The sequence below is a fragment of the Dipodomys spectabilis genome, unplaced genomic scaffold (assembly GCF_019054845.1).
Source record: "Dipodomys spectabilis isolate Male_0828 unplaced genomic scaffold, ASM1905484v1 ptg000015l, whole genome shotgun sequence".
Classification (NCBI taxonomy): Eukaryota; Metazoa; Chordata; class Mammalia; order Rodentia; family Heteromyidae; genus Dipodomys; species Dipodomys spectabilis.
In genome coordinates, this window is record NW_024870692.1 from 6,755,448 (window position 1) to 6,778,413 (window position 22,966).

A 22,966-nucleotide genomic window follows, 5' to 3' on the forward strand; every position below is an offset into this window, starting at 1 on the left:
TTAATAGATAGATAAAAAGAAGAAAAGTGAACTTCTTTGCTAGAGAAGTACTGTGCTGAAAACAGACTACAAATGATCTCACTTTCAAAAATACACACTGTACTTCAAGTCTAAAAGTCTGAGATTGGAAGATATTTCTGAATAATGAAGTTCCATTTTCACGAGGATAGAATCCATGATTTACTGTCCCCAGTACAGCTAGAGAGCTAATGATTAATTAAATATGACCTTGGATAAGGATCTCGGTACTTTGGCAGACCAACCACATGATTTTTGATATGCTATTTATTATGAAGTCTTTTATTATAATTACCTAAATTTTTCCTGTAATTACTCATTTGTTCACCCTAGTTCTATTAATGCCTAACAGAACATTCTCCTTTACAAGATGTCTTTCCTATTATTTCACAATAATTAAGTTCCTTTCGACTCTTCACTAAAGCAACAATTATCAATTTCTTCATCTATTCCCTAAGCAAAATTACACATGCACTGCTAACCTGATGACTTTTTCTGAAAGTTCTTCAAGATTCCATATCTTTCAATAATACCAAACCTACCATGGAGAAAATCTCAAGATATATCCTGTGTCTACCATCTCGCTTAATAACTAATACAGAGGTTCCTTCCTTGAATGTATCAGTACATATGAAAAATTTCTCTTTAAGAAAGTCCAAAATTAGAGTTATGGAAAGATGCTCCTTGATTTAAGGACAGCACTTAAGAGGAACTTAGAATTTTAGCAATACTTTGGAGACAGCCCTATTGCTAGGCTCCAAGTTTATATCAGGAAAAGTTCTCTTAAGAGGTCACTCAAGGGCAATCTTGGGTTGGCAGGTAAAACATCTATTCATCAAACTAATACCAGAGTCTTAACTCTACTACCATTAAAAAATTAGATCATTGGGCTGCAAAGGTGGCTCAGTGGTAGAGTACGTGCCTCATATGCATGAGGCCCTGGGTTTGATTCCTCAGCACCACATAAGCAGAAAAAAAAAAAAAGCCAGAAGTGGTGCTGTGGCTCAAATGGTAGAGTGCTAGCCTTGAGCTGAAGAGCTAAGGGACAGCGCCCAGGCCCAGAGTTCAAGCTCTATGGCTGATTAAAAAAAAAAAGAAATCATGGATTATACCTATATACCAAATTTAGTTGTGTATATTAGCTGGATTATACTTCTATACACAATTTAGTTGACTAAAATGTATATTCAGGAATAAAACTTCATGTGGTAAGCCTTCTGAACAATTAAAAATTTAACAAAATGAGTATCAGGACACTGACAATTGTAAGGGGGTCGGGGATTAGTGTGAGTGTGGTAAACGAAAGAAAAAGGCAACATCAAACAAATACAATAAGAATGCTCAATAATATATATGGTAAAGGAATTAGGAATCTAGGGTAGAAAACAAGGTGGGGAAGAAGAAAGAAAGGAATGACTGATCAAGAAGCATGGACACTTTAACAGTAAATCCCCTTGTACAACCTTTTGAAATTCAGGAAATAAAAAAAAATTTAAAATGAGATTCAGTTTCTGTTTTACAAAAATGGGATAAAATGGAATCCAAGTCATATGATCATATAGATATAAAAATTGGGCTGGTGACATAGCTCAATAGTAAAGTACTTGCATTGAATGTAGAAGGTCTTTGGTTTCAGCCCCAATATCACACACACACACACACACACACACACACACACACACACACACACACACACACACACACACACACTCAACATCAAATTGAACAATATATGGCAGGTAAACCACATGAGCATTTCATAATTGCAAGATGGAAGAATGGAGACAAGTTGTTGAGAGCCTTACACTAGGAGCTCATGGATTAGAGAAATCTCTATACTGTTAGAACCATTGAATCTTTGATTAAAATTTAATTTAATTGGGAGATAGAGTATGCTACCCTATACCTATAATACTTCTAACTAAAGTTATCCTGCCCACCAGTACTCTTCTTTGCCTTTCCATTACAGTTGCCTTTGTTCTTTAGCTCAGTTCTCCGTTGTTCTCATTCAGGCACTAGACAAATCAAGTGCCACCAGACACTGGTGGCTCACACCTGTAATCCTAGCTACTCAGGAGGCTGAGATCTGAGGATCACAGTTCAAAGCTAGCCTGGGTCTGAAAGCCTGTGAGACTCTTATCTCCAATAAGCAACCAGAAAACCAGAAGTGGTGCTGTGGCTCAAGTGGTAGAGTGCTAACCTTGAGCTGAAGAGCTAAGGGACAGCGCCTGGGCCCAGAGTTCAAGTCCCACAACCAAAAAAAAAAAAAAAATCAAATGCCTACCATGCCCAAGGCACAATGTTAACTGCTTTCAATAAAGATGATAGACTTACTATAATTGTCCAGGATTTCTCATTTTTTTCTTATTTTTTCCACTGGTACTGAGATTTTTGAACTCAAGGCTGCATGCTCAGTTAGCTGGTATTCTACCACTTGAGCCATACTTCCAGCTTCTTACTGGTTATTTTGGAGATGGAGTTTCATATATTTTTCTTCCTGGGCTAGCTTCAAACTGTAATTTTCTCCATTCCATCCTCCTGAGTAGCTAAGATTCCAGGCATGAGCCTCTGGTACCCAGCCTGTGTTCTTACTTGACTATGCTCATTGAAATGACTTGAATAATGAAGTCCAATAAAAAAAAGTATGGAGAGCCTTGAAATAATCATGCAAAAGTGATGGGAACTGGGCACTGATAGCTTACACCTGTAATCCTAGCTACTTACGAGACTGAGATCTGAGAACTACGGTTCAAAGCCAACCTGAGTAGAAAATTATGTTATCCCCAATTAACCACCAAAAAGCTAGAAAAGAAGATGTGGTTAGAGTGGTAGTTCATTAGCCTTCAGCACAAAACTTAAGAATGGTGTCTAAGACCAGCACCAAAAGAAAATAGAAGTGATAGGAATGTTAAGTGGCACCGCCTGTTTGAAGAATAGCCATTTAAATAATTGAATATAGTTTCTATATGACCTAACAGGTTCTCTCTTAGGAATATACCTACAAGATTAGCCACACAATGAAAATGAATACACAAATGTTTATGCAGGAAGTATTTATAGCAGCCAAAATAAAATGTAACTCAAATATCCAGTAATGGATTAAAAATGCAATATCTATGTACCAACAGAGTATTAGTCAACCATGAAGAGGAATAAAGTACAGTTTGCTTGTGTCTTAAAAATACTCTACTAAGTGAAAGATGCCAGTCCTTCAAATCCACATAGTATTCCATTCATATAAAATTTTTGAACAGGGAAGTCAACAAAAACAGAAGGTACATCAGAGGATGTGTCAGGCTTAGGGTACATCTGGGGATGAGTGATAGCTGAAAGTTTAATATGGAGTTTCTTGGGGGGAGGTATCATTAAACTGTTCTAAAACTGATCACTATTCTAAAATACCCAAAGTTTATATAATAGATAACTGAATTCACAGTATGTGAATTGAATTTCCAAAATGGTGTTAACAAGAAGAGTCAGGTTAAGAGCTTCCTAGAATTTAATCATCATGAAAAAGTACAATCTATTGAGGACAGCAAGAAAGGAATTCGATTCAGAGATGAAAGATTAGAAAAATGACTCTCGCATGGAGACATGCACATAGTTGCAGTAAAATGAGGTTGACTATTGGACATTTTAGGCCAGCCTGGTCTACATAGCCAGCCCCTGTCTTTAAAAAGAAAGACAGGAAGAAGAGGAACCAAAAGCAATGCTAAAGCTGAGATTTGAAATATGAGTGGATATCTAGTGTCCAGAGTGGCTTCCCTCTGCACCTTTAGCAAAGTGATGTTTCAAGGTGAAATCTGCTCATGCAGAGAAGCACACAGAAGGACTTCCTAAGTTACTGTTCATGTTCCATTTCTCTATGTGTATAGAGGATACAAAAGTGTTACTTTTCCTCTATATAAAGATTATAGATGCATTGAAATGGATGATATATTACAAAATGAAAACAAAATCTGATTCTATCACTGCCCTGCCTGAAATCTCTCAGTAGTCTTGAATCACTGTCTCTGGAGAGGTTGCAGTGCTAAGTCAGGGCTGTTCTGAAATCATTATATTTGTATCCTCAGCTACCTGCAGAGTACTCTAAGGGGACGGGGGGGGGGGGTGAGGGTTGGAGAGGCACCAATAAGGATGTAACGTGGAACACCAAAGTCTCCTGCTATGTACCTTTTCTGGATGACTGAACTCTCCCATTCCCTCTCATCTACATATCATTCCAACAGCACTTAACTATTTGCAGTTATCCAAACATGAAAACACAAATAGTTCCCCAGTGATCACAACAATGCACATCTTTTTCTTATTGCTCTTTGATAATTCACCTATTTCTCATCTCTGAGGAGGCTGCTGAGCTTAATAGATAATAAGGACTCTGGAAGCAAAGAAGAGTTGGGTGGTTTTCCAGGCTTTAAAATATAAAGAATTTTATAGAACATAGGTCTCAAACCTTTGGTCTCGGAACCCTCGTATATTCCTAAACATGATTGGTGATCCCCAAAACCTGTTTATAATATAAATTATACCTACCAAATCTGTGAGACAATATGTTGAATGGATAGTGTATTTTAAATGTGTCATAAAATATATTAGCACAAATGGCATAGTTTTATTAAAAGGATCTACATTCAGTGACAAGTTTGGCATTGTTGTATATTTTCTCATGCCTTTACTGTGTGGCTTAGTAGAAGACTCAGGTCAATCCATGCTATAAGTAGTTTGGGATGAAACATGATGAAAACACAGCTTCACAGAGATAGTAGCTGGAAAAGAGAAGTATACTTTAACAGCCTTCTAAGTTCGATATTCGTTGAAATAATACCAAAACTCACTGAAATATAATTTCTGTAATATGAAGAAGAATGTTGAATCCAAAGCCAATTGCCTTTACATGTTTTGTTCATTTGGAAAGTTATTGCTTCACTGAGTTGTACAAAATTTTCAAATGTTCAGATTTAATTATTGAAAAATTGAAAAATCATGTTCATCAATATCACCACCTATTTCATCAGGCAAGTTTTTAAGTATTGGAGGCTGGTACTCCCACAGTGATGAACCTCAGTTTTCAAATTTTCATCTTTGAAGGTCAACTTTTATTAGTGACAACCAATACTGTATGTTGTTTTTCTTAAAAGGAAAAGTTCATTTTATTTCATTTTTAAGAAATTGTCTTCCAAATGTGCAAATAGGAGTAATTTCAGTTAGAAAATCATTCTTTCAGGTAAAAAATTATGCTCCAAGCATAATACTGTTACATCCTGATTAAAAGCATCCGTTAGTGATTTCTGACATTTTCTTTTGACTCCCAGTATGTAGTGCTCAATAACAAAACAGCAAATAGAAAATACCAAGTTCCTTTAGATAGCTTTACCTACACCTAAACTCAGTAAGGTAACTCCATAACACCCCTGTATTCTTTTGACAATAAGAATGTTGTCCTCAGGGAATCTCAAAGTCTTAAAGTACTTTAGAGATCCTCTAACCATGCTTTGGGATGCCAAAGTAGAAAAAAATGTTTCCTAAATTATTTGTATCATTGAAAAGGATGCGAAGAGTTTATTAAGTTACACGCATTCAGATAGAATCAAAATTATAATCAGATACAACCTACTTCCATAGTTCATCATAACAACACTTCCTCATCCATCCTAGCCCTTGTTGCCACACACTGGGCCTTCAGCTAAGAGTTTTCCTTATACACACATCATAATATCTGGCCAGAGAATTCCAAAGTAGCGAATGTAGGTGACTGGAAAGAAGCAGAGTCTGTATTATCCTAAACCTATGACTTCATTGCGTTGAGTTGAAGGATCACTGGATTGCAGTCAAATTCTTCTCCTTTAGGTGTCCAAAATAAAAATAAAGAGTACTTTGCCTATATTACACTTGAATTCTACCCATCTCTAAGGTTGAAAGGCAGGCATGAGGAGTGGGAAAGATTAGGGAAAAGAAAACAAAGGCAAAGTTGAACTCTCTCCTTTTAATGCTTCCCTTGAGGCGGGTTCTGCTTTATTTTTGTTGTTTTTATTTTGTTTTGTTTTACTTTGTTTATGTTCTCATGTATGTGTGTCAGTACTGGAACTGGAACTCAGAACCTCATGTTTGGTTCTTTTGAGGCCTTTTCAAAATCATAGCTAGCAGTCTACCACTTGAGCCATACCTTAAACTAGCCTTTTGCCTGGTTAATTGAAGATTAAGATTTCCCCCCCTAGGGTTGACTTTGTAACTCTGTACTCAGATCTCAGCCTCCTGAGCAGCTAGGATTACAGGTGTAGGCCACCAGCATCTGATTGTTCTGCAGTTTTTAAGGAAGAATAGCTGTATCTTTTACCCAAGAAAAATGAGAGGAAAATACTTGGTAGTTGTTTAAATAAAAATAACACATCCAGGAATTTTAGTTGGCCAAAGCCTAGGCTGATTTTTCAGGATGCAGTAGGTCATACGCTTAGGGAAAGCCATCTGCTATGTGTCCTCATTCTCCTTCTGCTTCATCTCTTACTAGACCAGATCTGCACCGAGAAATCTGCATCTCTAAGGGAACTGCTAATAACCATCAGACCTTGTGCTTGAATAGCCTCATAGTTTGCAAATAGTGTCTTAGCATTTGTTAATCACCTAGACTGGTTAAGGCGTATGTGCATTTATTAGTTTATTTAGAAAGAGTAACGACTTATTGAGCATTTAATAGGTGTTAGATTCTGTGCGAAGCCCATAATATGTTGTCTTAGTTATTTTTCTCTCTGCTATAGTAAGACACCTGATAGAGGCAACCTAAGAGAGGAAGGACTTGTTTTTACTCACCATTTCAGAAATTTCAGTCCACAGTCCTTGACTCAGTTGATTCTGGGCCTCCGGAGAGGCATCATGGTGGCAGGAACACCTGAAAAAGAGGCTGTTCATCTCAGAGCAGACAGGAAGTTGAGAACAGAATACCTGGGCTAAGTGGCTTTCTCTGTTTTTCCCTTTTCTTCCATGGGGGTCCACAGGGACAGGATGGTGACACCTATAGTTAGAACAGATCTTCTCTCCTTCATTAATCCTCTCTGAAACACTTCCAGACATATCCATGGGTGAGCTTTACCACACTCTTAGGTGCTTCCCAAGCCCATCAGGTTGACAATCAAAATTAAACATCAAATAGATATAGTCTTTCTTCAATGCCTTTCAGATAGAGCTATTGGTATCTTCATTCAACAATGAGAATGGCCTCAGGGAAATTAAGTAATTTGCTTGGTGTCACACAATTAGAAAAGGCTAGAACCCATACCCATAGGAAGATGAAGCTTTAAACCACTATACTGTTTTAGCTACAATTGGTCCAGAACGAGACCAGAAAGTTAGTTGAAGTATTCAGGTCTTTAAGAGAAAAGGAAACATTTATTAAGATACAGCAAACACAGTTTTTCTTTTTTCCCCCTCTCACTAACAGGATTCTTGAATAGTTTACCTGGCCAGAAGAAAAGCATGAGTCCTCTTACCAGGCTTTGTGGTAAGTGAGTCCCAGAAGAAGTGCAATAGCTCCATCACTGAAGCAGGCTGCTGCTGAGAACGAAGTGGTGGCCAACAGTACATTTTAGGTTATAGAGATTTCCTCCTTGTATGTCATCAACTCCCTACTTGCATCAGATGAGGTGGGACAATATTACATTCTGCTCCTGGGATTACATGGATCTTGGATGACTGTTGTCACACACACAGATCTTCTCCTGGAGGTAAATAGGTTTCCTGAGGAGGCCTCAGTTTCAGGCTAGGCAGAAATCATTCCACTTACAGATACCCAAAATGTCAGGTGGAGCCACTTCTGCAGGGTGGACTGAAGGCTTGTGTGAGCAATGTAGATGTCCGGGGAGGTTTGTTCTAAAATCAATACAAAGTCTTCATTTGTCTCTTTAGAAATATATTGAACCTTAATCGATTAGTTAAACTATGTGTTGTATTTTCTTTCTGTTCCCTAAAACAATCTTTATGGCCATAATCTCTATTCTTGATGGAAAGAAGGCAATGCCTCACCTTTTCTTCATAGATAGGAGGAGGAACAGAACAGGATCCAGTTTAATAAAGTGAACTGTTAAGATATCAACAATCTCCTCCATTTTGGATCCTTAGATTTCTGGCTTTTATTTTATTTTGTTATCCACAAATAGTAAAATCCTCAATGATTTCACCCTGTTTTGTATGTCATAAAGAAAAAGGAATTGGTCATTTAGGGCATTAACTTTTGCCTAAGTCACTCCTCCTGGGGACCTAATTTGGTGTGGGCAATATGAATTTGAGGACAAAGCAAAGTAACGGGGACAGGGATTCTGGCATTTTTCTCTTTCCCAATCTTCTGGTTGGTGGTCTGTATTCTACTTCAAGAAGGAAGGACAACGTAAGCATAAATGACAAGGCAGTGCTTGATAGTAATTGCAGCAAAATGTAATTTATGGTTTGGATTAACAGGGTCAGTTAATTATAGTGTGGTAGCTGTGGTCATGGACCACATGTTGCTAACAAATTCATACGTAGTCGACATCAGAAAACATACATGAAGGTGGTGCTATAAGATTACAATAGAGTGGGAAAACCTGAGCCTAGCGGTCCTAACATCACAGCACAGTGCATTGCTCATATGTTCCTGGTGATTATGATATTAATAGGCTCACTATTCTACTTGCTCCATAAAGTTATAGAGCACACTCACTTATATACAAACACAACTATACATGATCCCAGGGCATCTAGGATTTGGTGTGATGTTTATACAATGACCAGGGCATTGTCTAATGATGACTTTCTTAAGACAGTGACATGTGGGTATCAACAGTTTCAGGTAGCATCCAAAGAAATATAAGGTCCCAACTAAATATTACCAAAAGAAGTACTACTGCTATTCTTTTTCTTGGACGCCAAATACGAGTGGAGCACATCCTGATTTAACCTTTTGTTAACTGTTTGTCCCCAGGCAAGTTGTTTCCTACACATACACCTCCCATATCTGTAAAGGGGAAGCATAGTAATAGTTCAAAGGATGATTATGCAGATTAAATGAAAAATGCATGATACATATTGGGCCCAAACGAAGGCATTGCAACTGAGAAAATCATAGCCCCATTGGAGAGCATACACAGGAGTATCTGGTAAGATCTCTACAGTCCATCTGCCTGGGTTTGAATACCATGTCTACATCTTCCTTGCTGGAACACTTAATAGGAGTTACCTACTATCTCAGACTTTCATTGTTTTTCTTGGTAGAATAGAAACAATACTGTTCAGGATTGTCACCAGGATTCATTGTCTAATTCACCCCCCAAAAAGTCCTAAGTGTTTATAGGGTTAAAAAAATGGCCAGGTGCATACCCTTGTGGCCATTGTTTTGCTGTAAATATTAAAGGGCTATTTGGCTCTGCTTTTCATACTTGAGTCCCCAAGATGTGTCTGACACTCAGGTAAGAAAAGATACCTTACATACATGGAAGATCTCTCTCTCTCTCTCTCTCTCTCTCTCTCTCTCTCTCTCTCTCTCTCTCTCTCTCTCTCTCTTTCTCTCTATATATTTATTTATATATGTGAAATATATATATACATATATATATATAATTTACCTTAGAAACCTGGCAGGAAAACAGGAGAATCAGGCTGAACAAATGAGAATTAATAAGAATTTTCATGGGACTCAGCAGCTAGAGGTATTTAGGCAGACATGTCAGAAACTCACCATCTTGTGATCACCTTACTTCGGAACACATTCCCATTCCCAGTAGTGTACTGTCAGAGAAAAGGTAATTTCCCAAAAGAAAATCTGCTACCATTATTTAGGGAAGCCTGGCTCATTAAAAAGGAAAAAAAAAACTGATCCTATTAGCATACTTTCCTTCAACATCTAAATAAAGAGCACAATTTTCTTACGGAATTTCAGAGCCCAAGTGGAGAATTAGAATTACATAGTTATTATAGTGGCCACTAGATGGCAGCCCTAAGGGTTAGTCATTATTTAAGCAATCCTGTGATTTTGAAATTATGATTCCAAATATATGCACCTGAGGAAACTGATCCTCTTGGAAGCTCACCAACATTCCCCATGTACAGGATTTTATAAGTAATAAGTAGGCCATGTTCTGTGCATTCTTCACTAGCCCTCCTAAATTATATTTTTTCAACATTCAAAGTCTCTAAAACATAAAAAATACTTGTAAATTATGAGGGATAAGCACAGTATTCCACACCTATAGGCCCAGCTACTTGGGAAGTTGAAACAGGAGAATTGTATGAACCCAGTAGTCCAAGACTAGCATGAGTAACATAGTAAGATTCTGCCTTAGAAACAGAAAGAGGAAGAGAAGAGGAGGAGAGGGCAGAGGAGGGGAAGGAGAAGAGAGGAGAGGAAAAGGGGAAGGGAAAAGGAGGGGAAGGAAAATGTAAGAAGAAAGTAAATTTAGAGAGACCTTTAAGATCATCTACTCTAATCTGTTCATTTTTCCAAGTGAGAAAACAAGAGTCCCAGAGAATTTAGGTCAACTTTTCAAAGTTATTCAATTGATTTGTAGCTCAATCTAGACAAAACTCAATCTTGCCTAAATCAGGGCCAATTTAACAAAACACACTTCTTTTATGTGCAGACTTAAACCAGTCTTTAGGATAGTATCATCTGCTCAAGAAGCAGATGCTTACGAATCCGTGGACCTCTTAGGCATCTCGATTGATAATCAAGCCCAGACTTAGCTGTGTCAGGGATAATCTTGAGCACTGCTGTTCTCCTCTTGGCTATAGGACAGCTGCTGTAATGACAGATGTGTTTTGTGGTGCACCCATAAAATGTCTGCTCTCACATAGTGAATTAAACGACATAGTGAATCAGATAACACGAATAAATCAAAGAAACATGTCTGCTGCCAGAAAAGAGCACTGGGCAATCTTCTCACCACGCATAGGGAAATGGCCTGTGCTTCAGCCTAACTCACAGGACATTGATCACACTGAGAAAGAGCCCGCTGTCAACACGCACAAACCCAGAGAATTACAATTCATTCACCTTGGCAGAGTTTTGTTTTAGTTCAATGTATAATGGAACTTTTCAATATTCCTAAGTGCCATTTCTCTGTGTGTAGCAGTTTTATTATTAAAAGCATTCTTTCTAAGGATATGGTGCTGGGCCATGAAATCTTCAACCAATACAACATTCAGAAATCATCAGAAAAATGTTTTCCTTATTAAGTGAATAGCATAGAGAACCTTGTAGTATAGAGAACTTTAGCATGAGTGCTGGTTCTACAACTAGCTGAGATTCTGGGAGAAAGTCATTTGAATTTGCCACTTTTGTGTGAAGTCATCTATAGATAGGATAATGATATCTGTCCCCAATTTAGCTAGGATTACTTATTTGCTGGTGAAGATGAATTTAGACAGACACTAGAGGTTCACACCTGTAATCCTAGCTGTTCAGGAAGTTCAGACCCCGCTCAGGCAGAAAATTCTGTGTTTCTTATCTCCTATTATTTTTAGAAATTTGATATTATTTTTATTAACCACCAAAAAGCCAGGAATAAAACTGTGAATCAAGTAATAGAGTGCTAGCCTTGAGCATAAAAGCTCAGTGACAGAGCTGAGTTTAGGTCCCAGTACCAGCACACACACACACACAAACACACACATACACACACACACAAAACACAACACACATGTGCATGAGCACACACACATACAATGTGTATGCGCACAAACAATAATATACATTTAGCAAATTTTGAAACTTATTTATAATTAGATATATACTAATACTCAGGAAAGATGAAAAGATTTCACAAGGAACTAAAGCCATAAGTTAGGAATATAAAATATATGAAACCAGTAAGGACTTGTTAATGCTAGGCAAAGTGCTCTACCATTAAGCTACATCCCTAACTCCATTTCCTCCTTTCTCTCACTGTATCTTCTTCAATCTTCTTCCAGCTCTGGGCTGAATAATCTTCTCAGCTTTCCTGTCCATAAGCAGCCTCAGTGTGGAAGAGCAGCTGAATGTGGTTGGCTATGTGGGCAAAGTCACATAGCAAAAGCTCTGTGGGAGCACTTGCCAACAACATGTGAGTTCACAATAGTTGCTGCTCACGTGTAGGTGCGCATGTATGTGTGCACGTGTGTATGTATGTATTCATATATGCATATGTGTATGCAGTATGTGTGTGTGTGTGCATGTGTATGTGTGTGCATGTATCACACACAGCACTGGGACTTGAACTTGAGGCCTCTACTTTTAGCTTTTTACACCTAAAAACTGGAGTTCTACGACTTGAGAAACATTCCCAAATCCATGTATGTATGCATATATGCATTGTGTATGTGTATATGCATGTGTATGTGTGCAGGTATGCACACACAGCACAGGGGCTTGAACTCGGGCCTCTACTCTTAGTTTTTTACCCTTAAAAACCAGATTTCTACCACTTGAGAAACATTCCTAAATCCAGGTTTTTTTGCTGGTTAATTGAAGATAAGAGTCTCTGATGTGTCTGCCTGATTGGCTGACTTTGAATCTTGTAACGTGTTTAATATAGCATTAATTTACTCCAAATATTAAATAGTATAGCTATCACTTGTAAAGATCCCCAATCCCTTTATCCTCAGCTTTCAAGCCAAGAGCTTGGAAAATGGAAAGTTTTTTGTTAGTTTTTTAGTTAAATTATTAGATGTCAAAATTGAGGTAGAGCAGAAAACTCTTAATATTTATTCCATTTGGTATGACAATGTGCATAATTTTGCTAGTATTACTTATTAGCTGTATAAAATAATGACTTGCTATTATATTCTTATACGTATTTACTGTGACCTTCCATCATACTCATTTCCCTACATCCTCTCTTGTTCCCTCCACTCTCTCCCCTTAAACAATTGCCCTCTATTTGTCTTTCTGAGTTTGGTTTCTTTTCTTTGGCATGATGGTCTCCAATTGCATCCATTTTCCTGCATAATTTCTTTCTTTCTTCTTTTTTTGTTGCTGGAAATAGGATTTGAACTCAGGGTCCTGTACTTGCTAGACAGGTGCTCTACAACTTAAGACATACCCCTAACTTTTAATTATTTTTAATAGGCATTGCTGGTCACAGCCACTATTTATACTTTTATATATTTTATTCCTCCTAGTTTCACTACTCATGTAACCTGGATGATAAGTGTATACCACTGTACTCAGCATTTTATTGGTTGAGATGGGTATTTCTAATTTTTCCTGGGCTAACCTCAAACCACAATGTTCCCAGTCTCTTCCACTCTGTGGCACGAACCACTATGCTTCCTAGAATGTTGTTATTTCTGGAAGAATAATACTCTGTGTGTTTATAGACTACATTTGCTTTAGATTGCATCAGATTTAAAAGTTTCTGCTCAGAAAAGGAAAGAAATATCACAATAAAAGACAACCTACAGAATAAAGAACATTTCTGCCATCTGTCCACCTGACAGAGGATTAATATCTAGAATACAAAGATAAAAAACTCAAGCACCAAAAGAACAAGCATTATAATCGATAAATGAGAAAATGAATTAAACATTTCTCAAAAGAAGCGCAAATGGCTAAACTATATGTAAAAAATGTCCAGCAGTGTTGAAATAGAATAGGGGAATAAAAATCAAAACTGCTCTGATTCTATCTCACCCCAGTCATAATGGCCATCATCAAGAAAACAAACAAGAAATACTGATAAGAGTGAAGAGCAAGGGAATCCGAGTACACTATTGGTGGGAATGAAGACTAATCCGTTTATTATAGAAATCAGCATGGAGATTCCTCAAAAAACTAAAAATATATATGATCCTGCTACACCACTCATGGCCATATAGCTAAAGGAATGTAAGTCAATACACAATAAGATACACCTGTATGGCCATGGTCACCACAGCATTATTCCCAATAGCCAAATAACGGAACCAGTATAAGTGACCACCTGTGTCAGATGGCAGGGATTTTCTCCATTCTATAGGCTATGTTTTCATTCTCTTTCCCTTGCTGAGAAGAAACTATTTAATCTAATGCAGTCTCAAATGAGATTTATGTATGCATGTATTTTGCTACAGAAATGGCAGAATATTTGATTTTAGTATGTTGGTCAGAGCCCAGTGAGGATACTTCACAATACATGACATAGTCCCTTTATCTTTCTAATATCAAAGTTTGAATTCTTAACAGATAGAGTCTCAAGATGTTTTGATAAGAGATTAAAGTTTGCATGACTGTTGCTAAAAGTTTTAAATTTGGTTTAGCCTTTGGACGGCAAGCCTATGTAATACTAAAATCAATGTTTGAATATTGTTAACACAACAAACTTCTCACTGGTTTTTAGTCTTAAAAGATTTGAATTGTCCCTTCTCAAGTGAATGTCACACTGTTCAGCAACAGCAATAACAACCTAAACAAGGGATCTATACCAGTTATTAAATAGGTCAGAGAAGAAGTACATGGTATTTGGTCATTTTCTCATCCATATAATCATTGATTCAATAAACCTTTTACTCCCATGTTTTCTGTGTCTATATACTATAGATAAAACCTAAACAAATTCAAGGGAGGCATATGCAGCCCTGATATTAGTGATATCTAATTTGCTTCCTTTTTCTCAAAGTTATGATAGAAAGCACATGAAGGAAAGGAATTGCAAAAAGCCAGCTCCTACAGGGAGCTATTTACTTTATTGACACAGTAGACTCTTAAGTTTTTGTAGCTCTCCTTCACCAATGACAGGGATCTACAGGACTGGACTGCATGCCTGCATTTTACATGCTTGTAGTCTGCCTTTTCCTTAGAAGTCTGATCTCCAAGGCTAGCTCTCTGGCAAAGGAGACCAGGCAGAATGGATTTTGGCCTAATTGTGTCTGCTTATTGCAATACAATGTCCTTAGACTCCCAAGGGCTCTGCCCCAAAGCTTTTGCCTACACAGCCAACTGCATTTGGCAAGAAATCTAGCAGACAAAGCAGTGAGATTGGTTCCATTACTGTTCTGGCTTTGCAGTCTGTAGTGCTTTATGGCACAGGGCTCAGATTCTTTGGTTTTTCAAGACTTTTTATACTCAAGGAAGCAGGTACATTTAAAGACCTGGACTTCTTTATCAAAAACTGATTATATCTTCCATTAAGGATGCCCACAAAAGTCAGCCTTTCAAGCTGAAGTTTGTTTTATAGATGAAGAAACTAAGGTATTATCATTTGTATCTTTTTCCCTCCCAAACTCATGTTGAAATTTTATTGTTATTGTAAGAAGTGGGACAAGCCTGGATTACACACAGTTATTTCTGGTTCTCAGGAAGCTCAAGCAAGAAGATTGCAAATTCAACACTAACCTGGGCTCCATAGCAGAAGACTGTCTCAAAGAGCAGGGAGATCCAAGTGCTGGTGGTTCAGGCCCATAATCCTAGCTTCTCAGAAGGCTGAGATCTGAGGATCACAGTTCAAAGCCAGAAAGGGCAGGAAAGTCCATGAGACTCTTATCTCCAGTCATCTTCCAAATCCAGAAATGGAGCTGTGGCTCAAAGTGGTAAAGTGCTGGCCTCGAGCACAAAAGCTCAGAGACAACACGTAGGCCCCAAGTTCAAGCCCCAGGACAGACAAGAAAAAAAGAAAAGAGTAGGGAGGAAAGGAAGGAAGAGGAAGAGGGAGAGAGAAACATGCGACCATGAAAAATCATCATGAATGCAGTGATGTCATTGACAGAAGAAGAGCTATTTTACCAAAGGACAGGTTTGACCTTCTACAAAGGGATTCCTTCTGCCATGGTATGATGCATATGGAAGGCTCTTGCCAGATGACAGCCCCTTAATTTTGGACTTCCCAGACTCTGGAACTGTGAGAAATAAATTGCTTATTTTCCAAATTACTCAGTCTGTAGGACCCTACATCACAGAACAGAACAGGCTAAGAAGAAAGTCACCAAGAGGTGACACTCTGCTAAATCACTAGGTTCTTAAGTGTTCATAATAGAGAATAAACCCAGTCAACTGCAGACATGAGACCAAAGTTATACAAAATGATTTCCCCACTCCATTAGACAAATAGAGACATCTACTGACAGTGCAGAGAATGTGTTCAGCTCCACTTGGCTTGAGTGGGTCCTGGGATATGGGTAGAACTTTGCCAAGCATATTATGGATAGGCTTAGAGGGAACCAGGGACTGAATTCAGTCAGAACAAGATTCCCAAAGACAGACAGATTTATGACAACATTGGTAAGACCATAGGAGATCATTTTTTATGAAACTTAAAAAAGAATTTGGCTATGTAAAAAACAAAGGTAAAGTGGCTGTATGTTGAATCAAGGAGGGCCTCATTATCCAAGGTGCTTTTTTTTTTTATTAAAAATATGGGCTGGGCACTGGTGGCTCATGCCTGTAATTCTAGGTACTCAGGAGGCTGAGATCTGAGGATCAGCGTTCAAAGCCAGCCAGGGCAGGAAAGTCCCTGAGACTCTTATCTACAATAAACCACTCAGAGAGCCGGAAGTGGTGCTGTGGCTCAAGTGGTAGAGTGCTAGCCTTGAGCTGAAGAGCTAAGGGACAGCGCCCAGGCCCAGAGCCCCAGAGTTCAAGCCCCACGACCAGCAATAATAACAAAAAATATATGGAATGTTTTACAAATATGTGTGTTCTCATTGCTCAGGGGCCTGCTAATCGTCTCTCTATCATTCCAAGTTTAGTATATGTGTTGCTGAAGTGAGCACCCAAGGTGATTTTTAATCCATCCTGTAGACAAAGCCATGATCAGGGAGGCCGGTTAGCCATGAATTTAATGTAAGCAAATTTCCCCTTAAGAACATTATTCTCATGGCAGTGCTGGGAATGAATTGGAGGTAGATAGAGATCAGGTTTCCAGAAATTTTACAAGAATATTACAGCAGCCCAGGAAAGCTTGATCAATACAGTTCTTAATGCATTAGCAGTGGGAAGGAGAAGCCCAGTTTCTAGGGACATTCAAGATGGAGAAACATCAGGTACAAGTGCAATTGGATGAAAGGAGAGAGAAGCCCGGAAAAAGTCCCAGCTTTCTGACTTGCAGAATTACAATGACATATAGACATACCTTTGTTTCTGTTATCTTTTTAATTTCTGTTTTGATTACTTGCATAGGGCATCTATTGAGTGCCTCCTTTGAGCCAAAATCTCAAGTAAAAGCTAACAGTTGTAAGATGGGTTACAAAGAATGCTTTCCCTGGTTAGGGAGACAGACACATAGGTGGACAATTTCAACACAATGTAATAAATGTTATAAATACATGCACAAGAATCACTTTCTGGAAGTGTAATTACTCAGTTACACTTACCGAAGCATTTCTTAATCATCCTTGAGTTCTCAGTGAGGTGACCATTGCCTCTCAAATAGGAAGGACTGCGCATTGAGCTGGGTGGGTCCTTGGGTCAGTTAAGATCTCTTTAGATCTAGTAATTTCTTAGGAATCGTACAGGTTCCTATTTATCAGAGTGACTAATATATGCTAATCTCATGACTGTATATATTCTTGAACCCTTAGAGTTCATGTCTATAAAAATGCATGTTGAAACAGCAAGAAACCCGGGAAAATGGTTTCCCTTGTTTGCAAGGACTAGTACATGTCTAGGACAAGCAGAGAAGGTCAAAGGCTATGTACATATGACCATATAAGATGACGTTAAGCGAAAATGGTTTCCCTTGTTTGCAATGACTAGTACATGTCTAGGACAAGCAGAGAAGGTCAAAGGCTATGTACATATGACCATATAAGATGACGTTAAGCGAAATGTACCCCCAAGACAGAGGCACAAGTGTTTTTTTTCTTGCTTGCTATTGTTTTTAATGTACTTACAATGCACTATGTGATTCTTTTGTTTCTTTTGTATGTTCTTCCCCCACAGTATAACCCCTCTCCTCACTGGATTTGATGCTGGTGTTCTGCACCTTGTATATATATACTTTTGTAATTTGGGGAGGGGAGGGATATGGGGGAATGCGTAAATGGGGATGTATTGTGACAATGAGATGTACAGGACACTATGTTGAAAATGAACTTTACAATGTGGGGGGCGGCGGGGATGGAGGAGTTGGGGAGGTGGGGAGGGAAGGGATTGTAGGGGAAAAACAAAGGAGAAGGTAATAATGCCCAATAGGAAATGTACTCATTACTCTACTCATGTGACTGTAACCCCTTTGTACAGTATTTTTATAATAATATATATACAATAACATATAATTATATATATATACAATAATATAAATAATACATATACAATAATATATAATATGTATACAATAATATAATATATATACAATTATATATATATATATATATATATATATATATATATATATATATATATATATATGAAGAAACCTGGGATAGATCCTTCTTGACTTTGGGAAGCCCCACCATTTCATTGGAATCAGGAATTTCAGAATATAAAGACTCTAGAATCTTGTCAGAGAATATCACCTAGGTGAGGTAACCGATTCTTTGACCCTTACCTAAGATATCAACCTTCCCAACTTAATGAAATCATTAGACAAACTTTCCAAATGGTTATCCTGCCCTTGCTATCTCTGAAAAAAAATGGAGTAAAAAATTTCTTTTGGGGGAGGGAAGGGATGGTAGGGAAAAAACAAAGGAAGTAACAATGCTCGATAGGAAATGTACTCATTACCTTACTCGTGTAACTGTAACCCCTCTATACAGTATTTTTACAATTAAAAAAGCACAAAGTATTCCTTTGAACAATATTGTGTGCCTAATTAGGATACTCACAATAGGTTTTTAGTTCAAGTAACTTCTTCAGGTATTTATGAGAAAAAAGAAATAATGTGTGCTTTTTAGCCTCCTGTCACTTACAATCACTTAGTTTTAGTTGCGTTAGAAAGATTTGCATAGATTATTTCCAAGTCAAATTGTCCAAAACTTAACAAAACGTTCACACATTCAATTCTTCTCTATGCAATTCACAGAACACACAAGGTGTTTCCTGTTCCCTAAAGAGATGAAACTAATTTAGTGGTTTATATAGAAAACAGTCTGGTTCATAAGGCCTTAAATGAAACAATTCTGAATATATGCAAATATATACATTATAATTGTCCTACTTGCACTACAAAATTGTTCAATATTAATCATTGGCCTGATAAAAACACCTGTTTTTTCATGTTTAAAATTCTGTGGGTCATGAGATGTACAAGTCATTATGTCGAAAACGAACTTTACAACTTTGGTGTGGGGGGGGGGAGGGGGAGGAGATTGGGTGTGGGGGTGGGGGGAGGATGGGAAAGGGAAACAAAGGAGGAGGCTACAATGCTTGATGAGAAATGTACTCATTATCTTGCCCATGTAATTGTAACCCCTCTGTACAGTATTTTCACAATAAAAAAAATTGTGGTACCTAAAAATAAATAAATAAATTCTGTGGGTCAGAAATTAGGACAGGAAAACGTGGGGATAATTTGGTCTTCAGGTGATCAGCAGCAAAGCCAGAGCTGCCCTGGTATCTTGGGCTCGAGTCATTAAAGAACTGATGATTCAATGTCTGATTTATTGGCAATGATGACTTGAAGACTAGAACTACTGACCAGAGCACCTGTGCCTACTTTCTCTGTGAACTCCACTTCTAGGAGCATCATGATAGTTGGCATGACCTTGGCTAGGAAATCATACAGTGTCCCTGCCATCATACTCTATTGGTTGAAACAATGAAAACCCTGCCAGGATTGAAGTAGAGGAGAATTAAACTTCATATCGTAGTGTTGTGCTGGCAAGGGCACATTGGAGTAGAGCACATATGTGATGGGAGATGTCTTTGAAAGTTAGAACTTGATACTGTTATTATAATTTCATATAAATGGAATAAAATTTCCTTTTGAAAGCACTGCAATTTTTAATATTTTGATATGAAGAGCCAGAAATCTCAATATTCAAGCTCTAAGAGGTTTTTAATGTAGCTAAAGGCAGGAAGCTTCTGGGCTTAGCAGCGTACATTATAATCACTTTAAAAATCATATATAAGTAGTAAATGGTTTATTTCCCAGCTGTCCAAATGACATTTTAAGCAGGAATCAAGAATAGAAAAAGTGTACTTTCAGAATTTTTAGTTCACCTCACCTGCTTCAACAGGTCAGATGGACCACATCACTGGTATGGAGAGGCTATAGAAGCTTAAAAGAACAACAACTCCTAGTGTATTTTTCTGCCTTTGTATTTTTGTTTGTTTGTACATCTGCTTTTAGCCATGATAACATATTGCCTCATGGGAATAGAGTACAGATGCCCTCTACGTAAAGCTACGGCAAATGAACAACCACTGGCCAACAGGAAGAGTGAAAAGTGAAAAAAGCCTTTCAGTAAGGGAGGTGGGGAGTCGGAGAGGAAGCCACTGGCAGCAGTTGGCCAGGAGAGAGAGTTACCTGGGCCTGGGCCTAAACCTATGAGCTATTTAGCTACCTGAAATGTAGAGAAAGCAGAGTTTTAGGGAAATCTGGACCAGACAGGTTTTCCTTACAGTACAGAAGCTTAAAATTTTTTCAAATCCCACAGAAGAGGTAATACAGAATGGCCTAGGAATGCATCTAGTTATTAGAAGCTGAAAGCAGGCTCACATTCCCCACAGGTGGGCATATTGAAACAAAGGGTTCAGAGACCTAGAAAGACTTGAGCTTGGTCTTGGACACCATCAATAATAGGAACTTTGACTATGTACATAAAGCCTAAGGGAGTGACCACACAATGAATTTATATTGCTCAGCTCTAGGGATGCCCTGCTCCTGGCGCCTCTCTTGGTGCCTTTTTATTTTTTAATTTAATTTAATTTTGTTGTAAAGGTGATGTACAGAGGGGTTACAGTTACATAAGTAAGGTAATGAGTACATTTCTTTCCTTATTTTTGCCAGTTCTGGGGTTTGAACTCAGGGCCTGGGCACTGTCCCTGAGTTTCTTTATTTTTTGCTTAAGGCTAGTACTTTACCTCTTGAGCCAGCACCATTTCCAGCCTTTTGTGTTAATGTGTACTGAGGATCAAACCCAGGGCTTCATGCATGCTAGGCAAGCACTCTACCACTAAGCCACATTCCCACCCATGAGTACATTTCTTTTTGAACATTGCTACCTCCTTCCTCATTTTTGTCCCACTTGTGCCTCTTGTTAATGTTGGGACTTTATCACCACCGAAGTATGCGGTTTTTGTCTTTAAAAGTCTGATATAAGCTCTCTTCTGGGCTGCTGGTCTTTGAGACAGAAGTCCACCATGCAGTCGCTGTCCTTTTAATAAAGACTTCCCATTCAACCTCTCAAAATGTGGTTTCTCTGTTTGCTCACCATATAGCAAGAGGAGTCTTCTATTTTTTTTTGGTCGGTCGTGGGCTTGAACTCTGGGCCTGGGCGCTGTCCCACAGCTCTTCAGCTGTAGGCGAGCGCTCTACCACTTGAGCTACAGCGCCACTTCCAGTTTTCTGGTGGTTTATTGGAGATAGGAGTCTCACGGTCTCTCCTGCCCGGGCTGGCTTTGAACCGAGATCCTCAGATCTCAGCCTCCTGAGTAGCTAGGATTACAGGCATGAGCCACCAGCACCTAGCCAAGAGGAGTCTTACATACATGCAGCCCACCTACCACACTAAATATTAGTGATCTGTACAGAAGAGAAAAATGCTCCCCTCTGCCTTCCTGGACACAATGCTGGTGCTCTGCAAATTAGACTGATAAAAGATAGACTAGCCGGAGGCAAACAGCAGAGGTTTATTAACATGTGCATGGCCCTTGCTTTTGGAAGCACTCTGTGATGATTAACTTAAAGTTGTGGTTAGAAATTGGGGTCAAGAAACATTATAGGATGGAATAGGAGAAACCCTAGGTGTCTTTGGCACAGGCCGAAATTTTCTTAATAGAGACCCAGAAACACAACAAATCAAAGAAAGGTTGGACAAATGGGATTGCATGAAGTTGCAGAGCTTCTGCATGGCAAAGGACATAGCTAGCAAGATCAATAGAAAGCCCACGGACTGGGAGAAGATCTTCACTAGCCATACAACAGATAAGGGTCTCATATCTAAAATATACCTGGAACTCAAAAAAATAAATCCCCCAACAACATATCCTCAAAGAAACAACTGCCCAATAAATAAGTGGGTTAAAGACTTAAAGAGAGACTTCTCTGAAGAGGAAAGAAGGATGGCCAATAGACACATGAAAAAATGCTCAGGTTCTCTAGCCATAAAAGAAATGCAAATCAAAACAACATTGAGATAACACCTCACCCCAGTTAGAAAGGCTATAATCAAGAACTCTAATAACAACAGATGCTGGAGGGGATGTGGACAGAAGGGAACCCTACTGCATTGTTGGGAAGTATAAACTTGTTCAACCACCTAGAGCTCCCCTATGACCCAGCAATCCCACTTTTGGGCATTTACCTGAATGATCACAAACAAGACTATTCTAAAGCTACTCCCACAACTATGTTTATTGCAGCATTATTTATCATAGCTAAGATATGGAACCAACCCAGATGCCCCTCACTAGACGAATCGATCAAGAAAATGTGGTATATATACACAATGGAATTCTATGCTGCCATCAGAAAGAATGACATTGTCCCATTTGTTAGGAAATGGAGAGACTTGGAAAAAATTATATTAAGTGAAGTAAGTCAAGCCCAAAGAAACATAGGTCCTATGGTTTCCCTTATTTGCAATAACTAGTATATGTCTGATACAAGCAGAAAAGGCCAGATAAGTTGATGTTAGGTGAAATGAACCCCAAGATAAGTATTCAAATGTTTTTCTTTCATGAGATTGCTACTAACATATTTATAAGATGATTTCTTTGTTGCTTTGTATGTCCCTCCTCCACAGTACAACCCCTGCTTTCACTGTATTTGATGTTGGTATAATTTGTGGAGGGGAAGGGAAAAAACAAATTGTTTAAATAGGGATATAGGTAGACCTATTGCAACAATGAGATGTACAAGTCGTTATGTCGAAA

At 38.3% G+C, this 22,966-nt stretch overlaps 1 non-coding gene across 1 annotated transcript; it reads right to left on the bottom strand.

Annotated features, from left to right (window-relative positions):
• Window positions 1-16,595: 16,595 nt before the first annotated feature.
• LOC122096499 lies at window positions 16,596-16,701 on the bottom strand. Its single transcript, XR_006145322.1, has one exon. It is a non-coding gene; the product is annotated as a U6 spliceosomal RNA (small nuclear RNA).
• Between the last annotated feature and the right edge of the window lie 6,265 nt (window positions 16,702-22,966).